Below are 12,205 nucleotides of genomic sequence, written 5' to 3' on the forward strand. Positions count from 1 at the left end.
ACTGATGTGGCCCAATCAAAGCCCTAATCATAATCTAGGGGGACAGAGGTGGCTCAACCAATTGGGCTCCCGCCTACCATATGGGAAGTCCAGGGTTCGATGCCCAGGGCCTCCTGGTGAGGGCGAGCTGGCCCATGAGGACTTCTGGCCCACGCAGGAATGCCGCCCCGCACAGGAGTGCCGGCCGATGCAGAGAGCTGGCGCAGCAAGATGACGCAACAAGGAGAAACACAGAGGAGAGACAATAAGAGACGTGGCAGACCAGGGAGCTGAGGTGGTGCAAGAGAGCAATCGCCTCTCTCCCACTCTAGAAGGTCCCAGGATCAGTTCCTGGAGCCGCCTAAAGAGAAGACAGACAGACACAGAGGAACACACAGCGAGTGGACCAGAGAGCAGACAATGGGGGGAATGGGGGAATAAATAAATAAATGAATCTTTAAAAAAAAAATCATAATCTAATCAAGTGAAAGTGAAAGCTCTGAATTTAATACAATCTAATATGCCTGGAGAAACAGAGCAGTTCACAAACATCTATTTTTAGAGTTCATAAACAATATCAAACTGCCGCAAGCAGGGAGTACCGATCGGAGGTGTTTTAAGTTGCAGAGGTCAATCTCTGGGACCACTGAGTGAGATCAGCCGGGCAGGTGGGCACCCCCATTTCATGGAGGGGGAAACTGAGGCTGAGAGTGGGGACGGAGCTTGACAGAAGGGACTCACAAGGCAGGATGGGCCCAGGGCCCAGGAAGGGAGCTCAGAAAACCTAGAGCCAACACAGCTCAGGGGTTGGCCAGCTGCTTCTGGAAAGGTCCAGAGAGGCAATATTTACAGCTTCTCTGGTCACACGGTTGCTGTCACCATGACTCGACTCTGCCGTTGCAGCCCCAAAGCAGCTGTGTGCACAAATAGGTGTGTGTCAATAAAACTTTATTTACAAAATCAAGCTGTGGGCCGGTTTTGATCTGCGGGCTGTAGTTCATTGGCTCCTGCCCTAGTGCCAGCCCGACCAGCAGGAGCAGAGTTCCCCAATACTGGAGTAGGCTCCGCCTACCACACGGGAGGTCCCCGGTTCAAGCCCCGGGCCTCCTCGACCTGTGTGGAGCTGGCCCATGCGCAGTGCTGATGCGCGCAAGGAGTGCCCTGCCACGCAGGGGTGTGCTCCGTGTTGGGGAGCCCCTGTGCAAGGAGTGCGCCCTATAAGGAGAGCCGCCCCACACGGAAGAAAGTGCAGCCTGCCCAGGAGTGGCGCCGCACACACAGAGAGCTGACACAGCAAGATGACGCAACAAAGAGACACAGATTCCCGTGCCACTGATAAGGACAGAAGCGGTCACAGAGGAACACACAGCAAATGGACACAGAGAGCAGACAACTGGGGGGTGGGGTGGGGGAAGAAATAAATAAATAAATCTTTTTTTAAAAAATGCACTAGAAACAGTCTGACTGGGAAGCGGCTTTAGCTCAGTGGTTGAGCACCTGCCTCCCTTGTACGAGGTCCTGGGTTCGATCTCTGGTATTCCCAAAAACAAAACAAACAAATGAAAAAAATCAACTCTCATAAGGGAGCGGGTGTAGCTCAGTGGTTGAGTGCCTGCTTCTCATGTACAAGATCCCAGGTTCAACCCCTTGTACCTCCCAAAAAAGAAAAAGAAAAGAAAAAAACTCAAAGTCAGTTTTGGAAGGTGGAGGTTCTGAAAGCTTGAGTACATCTTTAGGACCTGAAGTGGCACGGGGATGCTGTTTTTAAGGAAGAGCGAGGGAAGCGGACGTGGCTCAAGCAGTTGGGCTGTTTACCATATGAAGGACCCGGGTTCGATTCCCGGGACCTCCTGGTAGAAAAATAAAAAAAAGACATCCCGGACCCTCGTGGAGAAGCGCAGGCCCCCCGCGCAGCAAAGCGATGCGCCAAAAAGACAACGATGCAGCCAGATAGAAAAGAGAGAGAGGGAGAGGGAAGCGGATGTGGCTCGAGCAGTTGGGTTCCCATCTGCTACATCGGGGGTCCCGGGTTCGGTTCCTAGTGCCTCCTAAAGAAGATGGACAAGACGGCAAGCTGATGTGACAGGCAGGCGCGGCGAGCTGACGCGACGAAGAGACACAACAGGAAATACAATGAGACACAACAAGCAGGGCTCAGGCGTTTGGGTGCCTGCCTCCCACATGGGAGGTCCTGGATTTGGTTCCTGGAGACTCCTAAAGAAAAAAGAAGATGAGCATGTAATGAATGGACACAGAGAGCAGTGAGTGCAAACAACGAGGGGGAAATAAATAAATAAAAATAAATCTTAATGGGAAAGAAAGATGGAGAACCCCATGCAAAACAGACCAGGAAAAAGTCCAACCTATGCAGGGGCTAAAGAAAACTCACTTCCACAAAAATCCGTAGAGAGTAATCATCAAAAATGTGAGGACAGAGAAATCCAACCAGAACCCACAAACAACAAATAAGGATGATTTCGGAGGTATAAAACTTGAAAAACATTTTAATATAAATCCTAATGATCAGAATCCCATTTGAAGTACGAGTTTTGTTGCCATTCCAAATGGAGAAACAGGAATGGCACTGAAGGTGAAGCGCATTGAACCCAGTGAGTCAGCAGGACCTGCCGAGGCTACACTCGATGATAAAATATTTTATAATCATGGTCCCGAAATAATATTGGGGGCAATTAAACCAGAGAAAGCCCTGGATCCATCTATTCACATGGAGGGAGCAAAAATGTGGAAACCAGGTGTACAGGCAGGGATTGCCAAGGAAAGAGAACAAATAAGATGTATGTAACGTAAGTATTACGAGATTTATCACAGGAATTGGCTCACGCAACTGTGGGGACAGCAAGTCCAAATTCCACAGGGCAGGCTGCAAACTGGAAAGTCCGGTGAAGCGTTCGCTGACTTCCCCGGGAGAAGCCGGCTGGCTGAAGTAGAGATGGGAGTTCTCTCTTCTCACTGCTGAAATCCTCAGTTCTCCCTTGAAGACCTTCCGCTGATTGGCTGAGACGTCTCTAATTGCCGAAGGCAGTCTCCTCTGTTGATTGTAGATGCAGTCCGCCGTAGATGCAATCGACTGTGACTTAAATCCACGAAGCACCCTCACAGGCCAATGCTGGCTTGACCATCACGCCCGGAGGTGAATGCTTTACACTTTATCCAAAGCCACTGAACATGCTATTGAGAAAATCGCTCGGTTTCTTGGAACGGCGCTCCAAATTGGTGTTCTCCACCCTTCAACCGCCTTTTAAGGCCATCACCATTGAAGTTTCCGTAGCCCACAATCCCTTCTGCTGTTCTCGGTGCTTTTCAAATTCAGCCCCTCCCAGCAGACATTTCTTCTTCGCTTGAAGCAAAGAGGAACCAGAAGTCATCAAGGGAGACCCTCTTACCTGCTTGCTCTCCTCCTTGGTCTGCTCACTCCACTCAATCTTTAGGTGTCAGCTTGGACATTCAGCCTTTGGGGATGGTTTCTCCCACTCTTTCGTCTCACGCTGGTCTGAAGTTGAAGTTCTACCGAGCGAAAGTTGGCACTCTCCGTTCTTTGGGTATGACAGGAGTTGTTCAATTGGCTGATTATGGAAACCACGATGTGCTTCTCAACAACGTCAGGTCCATCAGACACCCAGGAGGACGATTCCTCGGAGAAACTCCCCGAGTTCTGCAGCGCAGGTGATGGGCAGACGAGACCATCGACCCAGCCAGCCCAGAAGTTTTACCTCTCTTGGCTAGAACTACCATGAAAAGTAGAGACTCTGTGGGCAAAAGGAGCTATGGATTGAAACAGCCAGGTCAAAAACTGTAGACAGACCTTCTACGGTCCCTTCAGAACAAGGTGTAGCCATGATGGATATCATTATTGGAAAAAGAAAAAGCAGATTTTGAGGGGAAAAATTCAACTCGAACGAAGAATGAAAAAAACACTGAATAAACAAATAACTTTTACAAATGGAAGAAACCCTGTGCCCGTTAATAGTCACCTCCCCTTCCCTCTTTCCCCGGGCCCTGTTAGCCCCCATCTATTTTCTGTGTCTATGACTTTGCTGATTCTGGATAGTTCATAGAAGTGGAATTATACAGTATTGGTCGTTTTTTGTGTCTGGCTTCTTGGACTCAGTAGGTTTTTCAAGTCCATCCGTGCTGTAGCGTGTACAACCACGTCATTCCTTCTTAAGGCTCAAGAGTACTCCATCGTATGGACGGACCCTGCTTTGCTTACCTCACCTGTTGATGGACATTTGTTGCCTCCCCCAATTTCCAACCCCAAGATGGCTCCCCCGTCTGTCTGCTCATTGTCTGCTCACTGTTCCTGCTCATTGTCTGCTCGTTGTCTCTACTCATTGTGTCTGCTCGTTGTGCCTGCCCATTGTCTCTGCTCATGGTGTCTGCTTGTTGTCTGCTCATTGTGTCCCCTCATTGTCTGCTCATCTTCTTAAAGAGGCGCCGGGAACCAAACCCGGGACCTCCCATGTGAGAGGTGGATACCCATCCCCTTGAGCCACATCCACACCCTGCTTGTTGTGTCTGCTTTTTGCATCTGCTCCTTCTTTAGGAGGCACAGGGAACCAAATCTGGGACCTCCCGTGTGGGAGGCAGGCACCCAACTGCTTGAGCCGTATCTACTCTCTCCCCCACACTTTTAATGTGGCAGAATTCTTATAAGTCAATGATACACTGGATATGAAATGCCAGATACTTTAAAAATGACCTGGGAGCGGACACGGCTCAAGTGGTTGAGGGTCTGCCTCCCACATGGGAAGTCCCGGATTCAGGTCCTGGTGCCTCCTGAAAAAAACAAACAAACTAGTGAAAAAACCAACCCAGGGAAGCCGACGTGGCTCCGTGGCTGAGCCCCAGCTTCCCACACTCAAGGTCCCAGGTTCATTCCCCAGCCCCAGGACCTCAACTTAAAAAATTATCCCATGTTTATCGGAGTAAAGAGAAGCTGAGTCTGACCCGGCAGGTGAGGAGAGAGGCAGATGAACCAAGGCTTCTCTGGGTCAGGCACGTGCCTCATCTCATTTAATCCTCACAGCATCAAAGATGGTTTGATGACCTTCATTTGGCAGATGAGGAGACTGAGGTTCAGAGAAGCCCCACAGCTTGCCCAGGGTCCCAGAGCTTGGAAGTGGCAGGGTCAGGATGGGAATGTGGGTCTCCCGGGGATAATGTCCAGGTATGGAGTCAACTCCCTCCTGCCGGGATAGGGTTTGGGAAATACCCCTTGTTACAGTTTGATATTATCGATGAATTCCAAACAGAATTATGTTTGTGAGCTGGTCTTTTCCATATGAGATGATATTGGATTCAGAGGTTGACTGGATTACTTAATCAGGTAAACTTCTTGTGTCAGTAGGGTGTTGAGTCCCCACCCTTTGGTGGGGGGGAACTTGCAGATAAAAGGCCTGGCAAGGGGCAGCGTGGAGGGCATTTTGATGTTGGAGTTTTGATTTGGAGTTTGATGCTGGAGTCTTGAGCTGGAGCCCCGGGAAGTCAGCACTTCCCAAGAAGCCAGCCCCGGGAAGAGAGGACCTGAGCTAAGAAAAGAACACAGAGGATTAGAGACGGCTCCTTAGACACGGCAGAAACCCCAGGGAGAAAGACAGAGCCGTTCTCCTGATGGTCTACAGCCGACCTGGTGGAGAGAGGCAAAGCCTAGCGAGCCTCCTGGTCTACAGCTGACCTTGTGGAGAGAGGCAAAGCCTAGAGAGCCTCCTGGTCTACCGCTGACCTGTGGAGAGAGGCAAAGCCCAGAGAGCCTCCTGGTCTACAGCTGACCTGTGGAGAGAGGCAAAGCCTAGAGAGCCTCCTGGTCTACAGCTGCCCTTGTGGAGAGAGGCAAAGCCCAGAGAGCCTCCTGGTCTACAGCTGACCTTGTGGAGAGAGGCAAAGCCCAGAGAGCCTCCTGGTCTACAGCTGCCCTTGTGGAGAGAGGCAAAGCCCAGAGAGCCTCCTGGTCTACAGCTGCCCTTGTGGAGAGAGGCAAAGCCCAGAGAGCCTCCTGGTCTACAGCTGACCTGTGGAGAGAGGCAAAGCCCAGAGAGCCTCCTGGTCTACAGCTGACCTGTGGAGAGAGGCAAAGCCCAGAGAGCCTCCTGGTCTACCGCTGACCTGTGGAGAGAGGCAAAGCCCAGAGAGCCTCCTGGTCTACAGCTGCCCTTGAGGAGAGAGGCAAAGCCTAGCGAGCCTCCTGGTCCACAGCTGACCTGTGGAGAGAGGCAAAGCCCAGAGAGCCTCCTGGTCTACCGCTGACCTGTGGAGAGAGGCAAAGCCCAGAGAGCCTCCTGGTCTACCGCTGACCTTGAGGAGGAAACAGAGGAGCTGAGCGCAGAGGAACCCAGGAAGCCTGAGCCCGCGCAGACGTCGGCCGCCATCCTGCTCCAACACGTGGAAATAGACTTTGATGAGGAAAGTCACTTACGCCTTATGGGCTGGTATCTGTGAGCTCCTACCCCAAATAAACACCCTTTATAAAAACCAACCCATTTCTGATATTTTGCATCAGCGCCCTTTTGGCTGACTAATACACCCCCCCATCTGTTTCGCTGCCCTCGGGTGGGCTCTTCCGCAGAGCATGCTCAGAGTCCCTTGGGGAGACGGTGCAGGAGGCTGCGGGCTGGGGGTCCCCTCAGATCCAACAGGCCATTTTCGTGATCCACCGTCAATTAATACTCGGAATGGCCTGTTTTAGAGATGGGGGTGCTTGAGTCTCAGGGAGGTAGCGCCACGTGCCCAAGGCCACACAGCTAACGCATTCCCCTGCTCATAACCGCCCGCTCCACAGGCTTCTGGGGCTGACATCGGCCACTGGTGCAAGCTCCCAACACGTGGTAGTTTGCTTGTTAAATCTCCTTTAAAAAAATTTTTTTTAATTTGATTGCCTTTTTTAAAAAAGATAAATAGATCACAAAAAAATATTTCATTAAAAAATAAGAGGTTCCCGCAACCCTCACCCCACTCCTCCCACATCAGCAACCTCTTGCATCATCGTGGCACACTCACTGCATTTGGTGAATACATTTTGGAGCGCTCCTGCCCCGCATGGACTATAGTTTACATTGTGGTTTATACTCCTTCCCTTTCTTGGGCGGAAATGGGGCAAGGTATTGCTTCACGGTTAAAAACAAAAGCTTTTTAGCTTTCTCCCTCTTGGAGGAGGAAGCTACAAGCCTAGGTGGGGGAAAGCTAGAGCATATCCTTTCACGTTGAGCTGGAATTGGAAGTGCGTGTATGAGCTCACGGCTGCTAATAGATTCCTGCCGCTAAATACAGATTTGTGTGTTTCCTCTTCATACATATATTTCAAACTCTGACGGTTTCCCTGAGACTGCCCCAATTTCAGCACTGAGAATCCCACATGCCAGGAAAACGCAGGATGGTTGGTCTACTGCTGGGGTGGGGAAACCTATAACCGGTGTCAACCTCAGAAGCAATGAGCACCCCCAGGACCCAGATCGTGGTGTCTAAATACCATTTCCACTAAAGGAGCCGGGGATGCTGGGGGAACTGACCGAATCCGGGGCTGGGACAGGGAAGGTCCAAGCTGAGCCTAAATCCTCGGACCGGTCACTTTCTCTCTCTGAGCCTCGGTTTGCCCATCTGTCCAGTGGGGGTAACAGTTACCTACTGTGATGGGTGGATCGTGGTCCCCCGAAAAGATATGTCCTGCTGCAACCACAGAGTGGGACTTCCTTTGGAACGGGGGTCCCTGCAGGTGGAGAACGGGTAGATTGTGCGACGAGGTGATGCCAGATCAGGGGGAGGTCCTAGATCCAGTGACAAGAGCCCCTCCACGAGGAGACACGGACACGCACGCGAGGCAGGGGTGGGCAGAGGTCGTTGGGGGGTGGCCACGAGCCCGGGAGCACCTGGGACCACCAGAAGCCAGGAGAGGCAGGCAGAGATCGTCCCCTCCCTCGGACGGAGCGCCGCCTGCTGACACCTTACTTTCAGACATGCAGGATCGTGAGAGTAAATTCCTCTTGTTTCAAGCCGCCCCGTTTTTGGTAATTTGCTACGGCAACCACAGGACGTGAACACACGCAGCTCCTTGCAGCCAGACCGAGGACGATGAGGCAGGCACGGGGCACGATGGGAGCAAGGACCGCGGCGGCTGGTCACCAGGCCCTGTCTTTTCTTTTCTACTTATTTTTTAAATTTAACAATGCATTTTTAATAGTTTATTTTTTTAATTATCTTTTTTTAAAAATTAATAGATCGCACAAAACTTTACATTGAAAAACATAAGAGATTCCCATATACCCCACTCCCCACCCCATCAGTTTTTTTTTTTGAAGATACATAGATCACAAAAAATGTTACATTAAAAATATTAGAGGTTCCCACACACCCCACACCTCCCACTCCCTCATCAACAGCCTCTTTCATCATCGTGGCCCATGCATTGCATTTAGTGAATACATTTTGGAGCGCTGCTGCACCGCATGGATTATAGTTTACATTGTAGTTGAGACTCTCTCCCAGTCCATATAGTGGGTGATGGCAGGATATATAATGTCCAGCATCTGTCTTTGCAATATCATTTAGGACAACTCCAAGTCCCGAAAATGCCCCCACATCACACCTCTGCTTCCCTCTCCCTGCCCTCAGCAGCTACCGTGGCCCCTGTCTCCACATCAACGCTACAGTTTCTTCCATTACTAGTCCAAATAGTTCATGAGTAGAATATCAGTAAGTCCACTCTAATCCATACTCTATCCCTCCATCCTGTGGACCCTGGGATGGGGATGTCCACTCCACATCTATGTCAAGTGGGGGCTTAGATTCCACAGGGATGCTGGATGCAATCCTCCTGCTTGCAGTTGTAGGCACTCTTGGCTCCCTGGTGTGGTGGTTGACTTTCTTCAACTCCATGTTAGCTGACCATGGTAAGTCCAATAAACCAGATGGTAGGAGCTGCAAGTCTGCAGAGGCTCAGGATCCAGCTGGCACATGGCCAGTCCAGAGATTCAGGTCTCCTGAGTATACACCAACCCCAGCGAAAAACCACATCAGAGGGGTCGCGCTTATGCACACCTCAGCAGGGTCCCAGAGACAGCCAAGTAGATACAACCCCAGGTGCTGGTTCTTCTGAGAGCCACAGAGACCCACAGGTTCTATGGCCATGGCAGATGGCTCTGGAGTTCTGTGCCATGTCAGTGGGCCCTACTTTGGAATTGGTGCTCCTGAGTGTGATGGAGCTGGACGCAGATGTGACCTCTCTACACTTGCCTCTTCTGCCAAGCTCTTTCTTGTGAGTGTCAGACCCCAGCCCCGGGTGGCTCTGAGGCCACCCCTCCTTGCAGACACCGACAACATCGGGCTCAGTTCAAGTGAAAGCAGACCGCCGAGTGCCACTCCCGCAAGCTGAAATTAGCCTGGACGTGAGAGTCAGCCTTCAGGGTTTCTCGCGCCCGCACGGGATGGACGGTGGGGTGAGGCCCCCCCGCCGCCATCGTCCCTGCAGCCAGTCAGGACTGTGCCTGCCCTGCTTCCCAGAATACGCCGGAAAGCCATTTTAGTACAATCTGTTCTCTCGGAATTACGCTACCCCAGGACATTTGCGCCAGAAGAGCTGGCTTATCTCCCACCCCCGCCCGGTGCCAGAAGATTTTACAGACCTGTCACCCCAGCCTCTGCCCTCGTGCCCAGGGCCAGGGACTTTACGGAGACTCCTCCCAGCCATGCGAGGGGGGAAACTGAGGCCCAGAGCTGCCACCTACCTCGGAGGAGCGGAGCCAGGGTATGCCCAGCGCCGAGAGACCCCTGCGTCTGCCCTCTTTCTCCTTCTCTTAAAAAAAAATTAAGGGATCTGGGAGCCGACGTGACTCGATGGTTGAGCACCCGCTTCCCACCTACGAGATCCCAGGTTCAATTCCCGAGGACCTCAAAACGAAAAAGGAAAAATGAAGGGATAAAATACGTGCAGGCAAATCCGCCCTGTGCACGGTTTCTGCAGGTTTTGACAGATGCCCAGTCAGGAACTCACCACCACAAAGAAGACGGAGCAGTGCCATCGTCACCCCCAAAAATCCCTGCGCCCCTTTGCAAGCAGCCACTCCGCCCGCCCCCCAGGGCCTGGCGAGCACCGGTGTGTTTTCTGTTATCACAGCATTGCCCTTTTCTAAAATGCCCTCGAAGTGGGAGCACGGAGTCGGCAGCCCTTGGAGACTGGTTTCTTTCACTCCATGTGGTGGTTTGGGGCTGTGCACCCCGGAAAAGCGTGTCCTTGAACTCGACGCCCCCCTGTGGGTGTGGATCCCTTGTAAGGCAAACCTTTCAATGAGGTTAAGGTGGGGCCCCGATCCATCAGGCCGGTCTCTTTTTTTTTTAAGGTTTATTTTATTGATTTCTCCCCATCCCCTCGTTGTGTGCCCTCACCATGTCTCTTTGTCTTCCTGGTTTCTTTTAGGAGGCACCGGGAACCGAACCCGGGACCTCCGACGTGGGAGGGAGGCACCTAATCGCTTGAGCCACCTCCGTTCCCCGCTTCGTTGCGTCTCTTGTTGTGTTTTCCTTCTTGTGTCTCTTGTTGAGTCACCTCGTTGTGCCTGCCGGTCGTGCCAGCTCGTTGTCTGTTTTAGGAGGCACCGGGAATCGAACCAGGGACCTCCCACGTGGTAGGCGGGAGCTCGATCGCTCGAGCCACCTCCGTTTTCCCAGGGGGATCTTAATTTCTATTTCTGGAGTCTTTTATAAACAGAATGAAATTGAGAGAGAGAGAGAACAAGAGCCACAGGAAACAAGGGGCTGAAGGTCAGTGGAACCTGGACGACGGAGCGACCGGGAGAGCCACGTGACAAGGGCTGAGGCTCGCCAGCAGAACGCCACGGTTCAGGGAGGAAGCAGCACTGGGTGGTGCCTGGATTTGGACCTTTTCTAGCCTCAAAACCATGAGCCAATACATCGTCATTGCCTAACCCAACCCATGGCGTGGCATTTGCTGTGGCGGCCAGGAAACGCACGTGTGTGTCCCGGCAGCACCTTCCTTTTCATGGCTGCGTAGTATTCCTTTGTGTGGCTGGGCCGTTTTTCATTCCTTCACCTGCTGGTGGACATTTGGGTTGTTTCCAGGTTTGGGCTATTACAACAATAGCTGTTGTAAACATTTGCACGCAGGGTTTTGTGGGAATGTTGCTGGGGCACAGGGTTGAAGCGTTGGTGTGATTTTCTAAGCAACGGCCAAGCTGGTTTCCAAAGCGATTCATTCTGCAATTCCGCCAGCGGTTTGTGGGGTTTCCAGCCACTGTGTCTTCGCCGGTGTTTCACTCGTTCCAGCTTGCATTTTCCCGTTGGCTCAAGAGGCTGAGCCTCGTCTCATGTCTTTACTTACGTGACATCTCCGCCAGCCTTCCGTATGGCAAAGCGTCTGTTTGATCTTTTGCCTTTTTTTTATTCTTTTGAGGCACTGGGGCTGGGGATGGAACCTGGGACGACGTATGTGGGAAGCTGGCGCTCAACTGCTTGAGCCGCATCCACTCCCCAGCCCTCCCCCCGACATGGCTCCTTTGTCTGTCTGCTCGTTGTGTCAGCTCATTGTCTGTGTGTCGCGTCTGCTCATTGTGTCCACTCTTTGTCCGCTCATCTCCTCCAGGAGGCACCGGGACCCCCCCCCATGTGGGAGGTGGGTGCCCAACTGCTTGAGCCACCTCTGTCCCCCCCCATTTTTATTTTTTTAAAAGATTAATTAATTTATCTCTCCTCCCCCCACCATCCCGCCCTGGTTGTCTGTTCTCTGTGTCTATTTGCTGCGTCTTCTTTGTCCGCTTCTGTTGTTGTCAGCGGCACGGGAATCTATGTTTCTTTTTGTTGCGTCATCTCGCTGTGTCAGCTCTCCGTGTGTGCGGCGCCATTCCTGGGCAGGCTGCACTTTCTTTCGCGCTGGGCGGCTCTCCTTACGGGGCACACTCCTTGCGCGTGGGGCTCCCCTACGTGGGGACACCCCTGCGTGGCAGGGCACTCCTTGCGCGCATCAGCACTGCGCATGGGCCAGCTCCACACGGGTCAAGGAGGCCCAGGGTTTGAACCGCGGACCTCCCATGTGGTAGACGGACGCCCTCACCACTGGGCCAAGTCCACTTCCCTCCCCCCGTTTTTAAATCAGGGGTTTGTTTCCTTATTGTTGAGTCTTGAGGCCTCTTTATATATGCTGGAGACAGCCCTTTTCTCAGCTAGGTATTTGCGGAGATTTTCTCCCCGTCTGTGGCGTGTCTCT

This window comes from Dasypus novemcinctus, unplaced genomic scaffold, assembly GCF_030445035.2.
Source record: "Dasypus novemcinctus isolate mDasNov1 unplaced genomic scaffold, mDasNov1.1.hap2 scaffold_612, whole genome shotgun sequence".
Classification (NCBI taxonomy): Eukaryota; Metazoa; Chordata; class Mammalia; order Cingulata; family Dasypodidae; genus Dasypus; species Dasypus novemcinctus.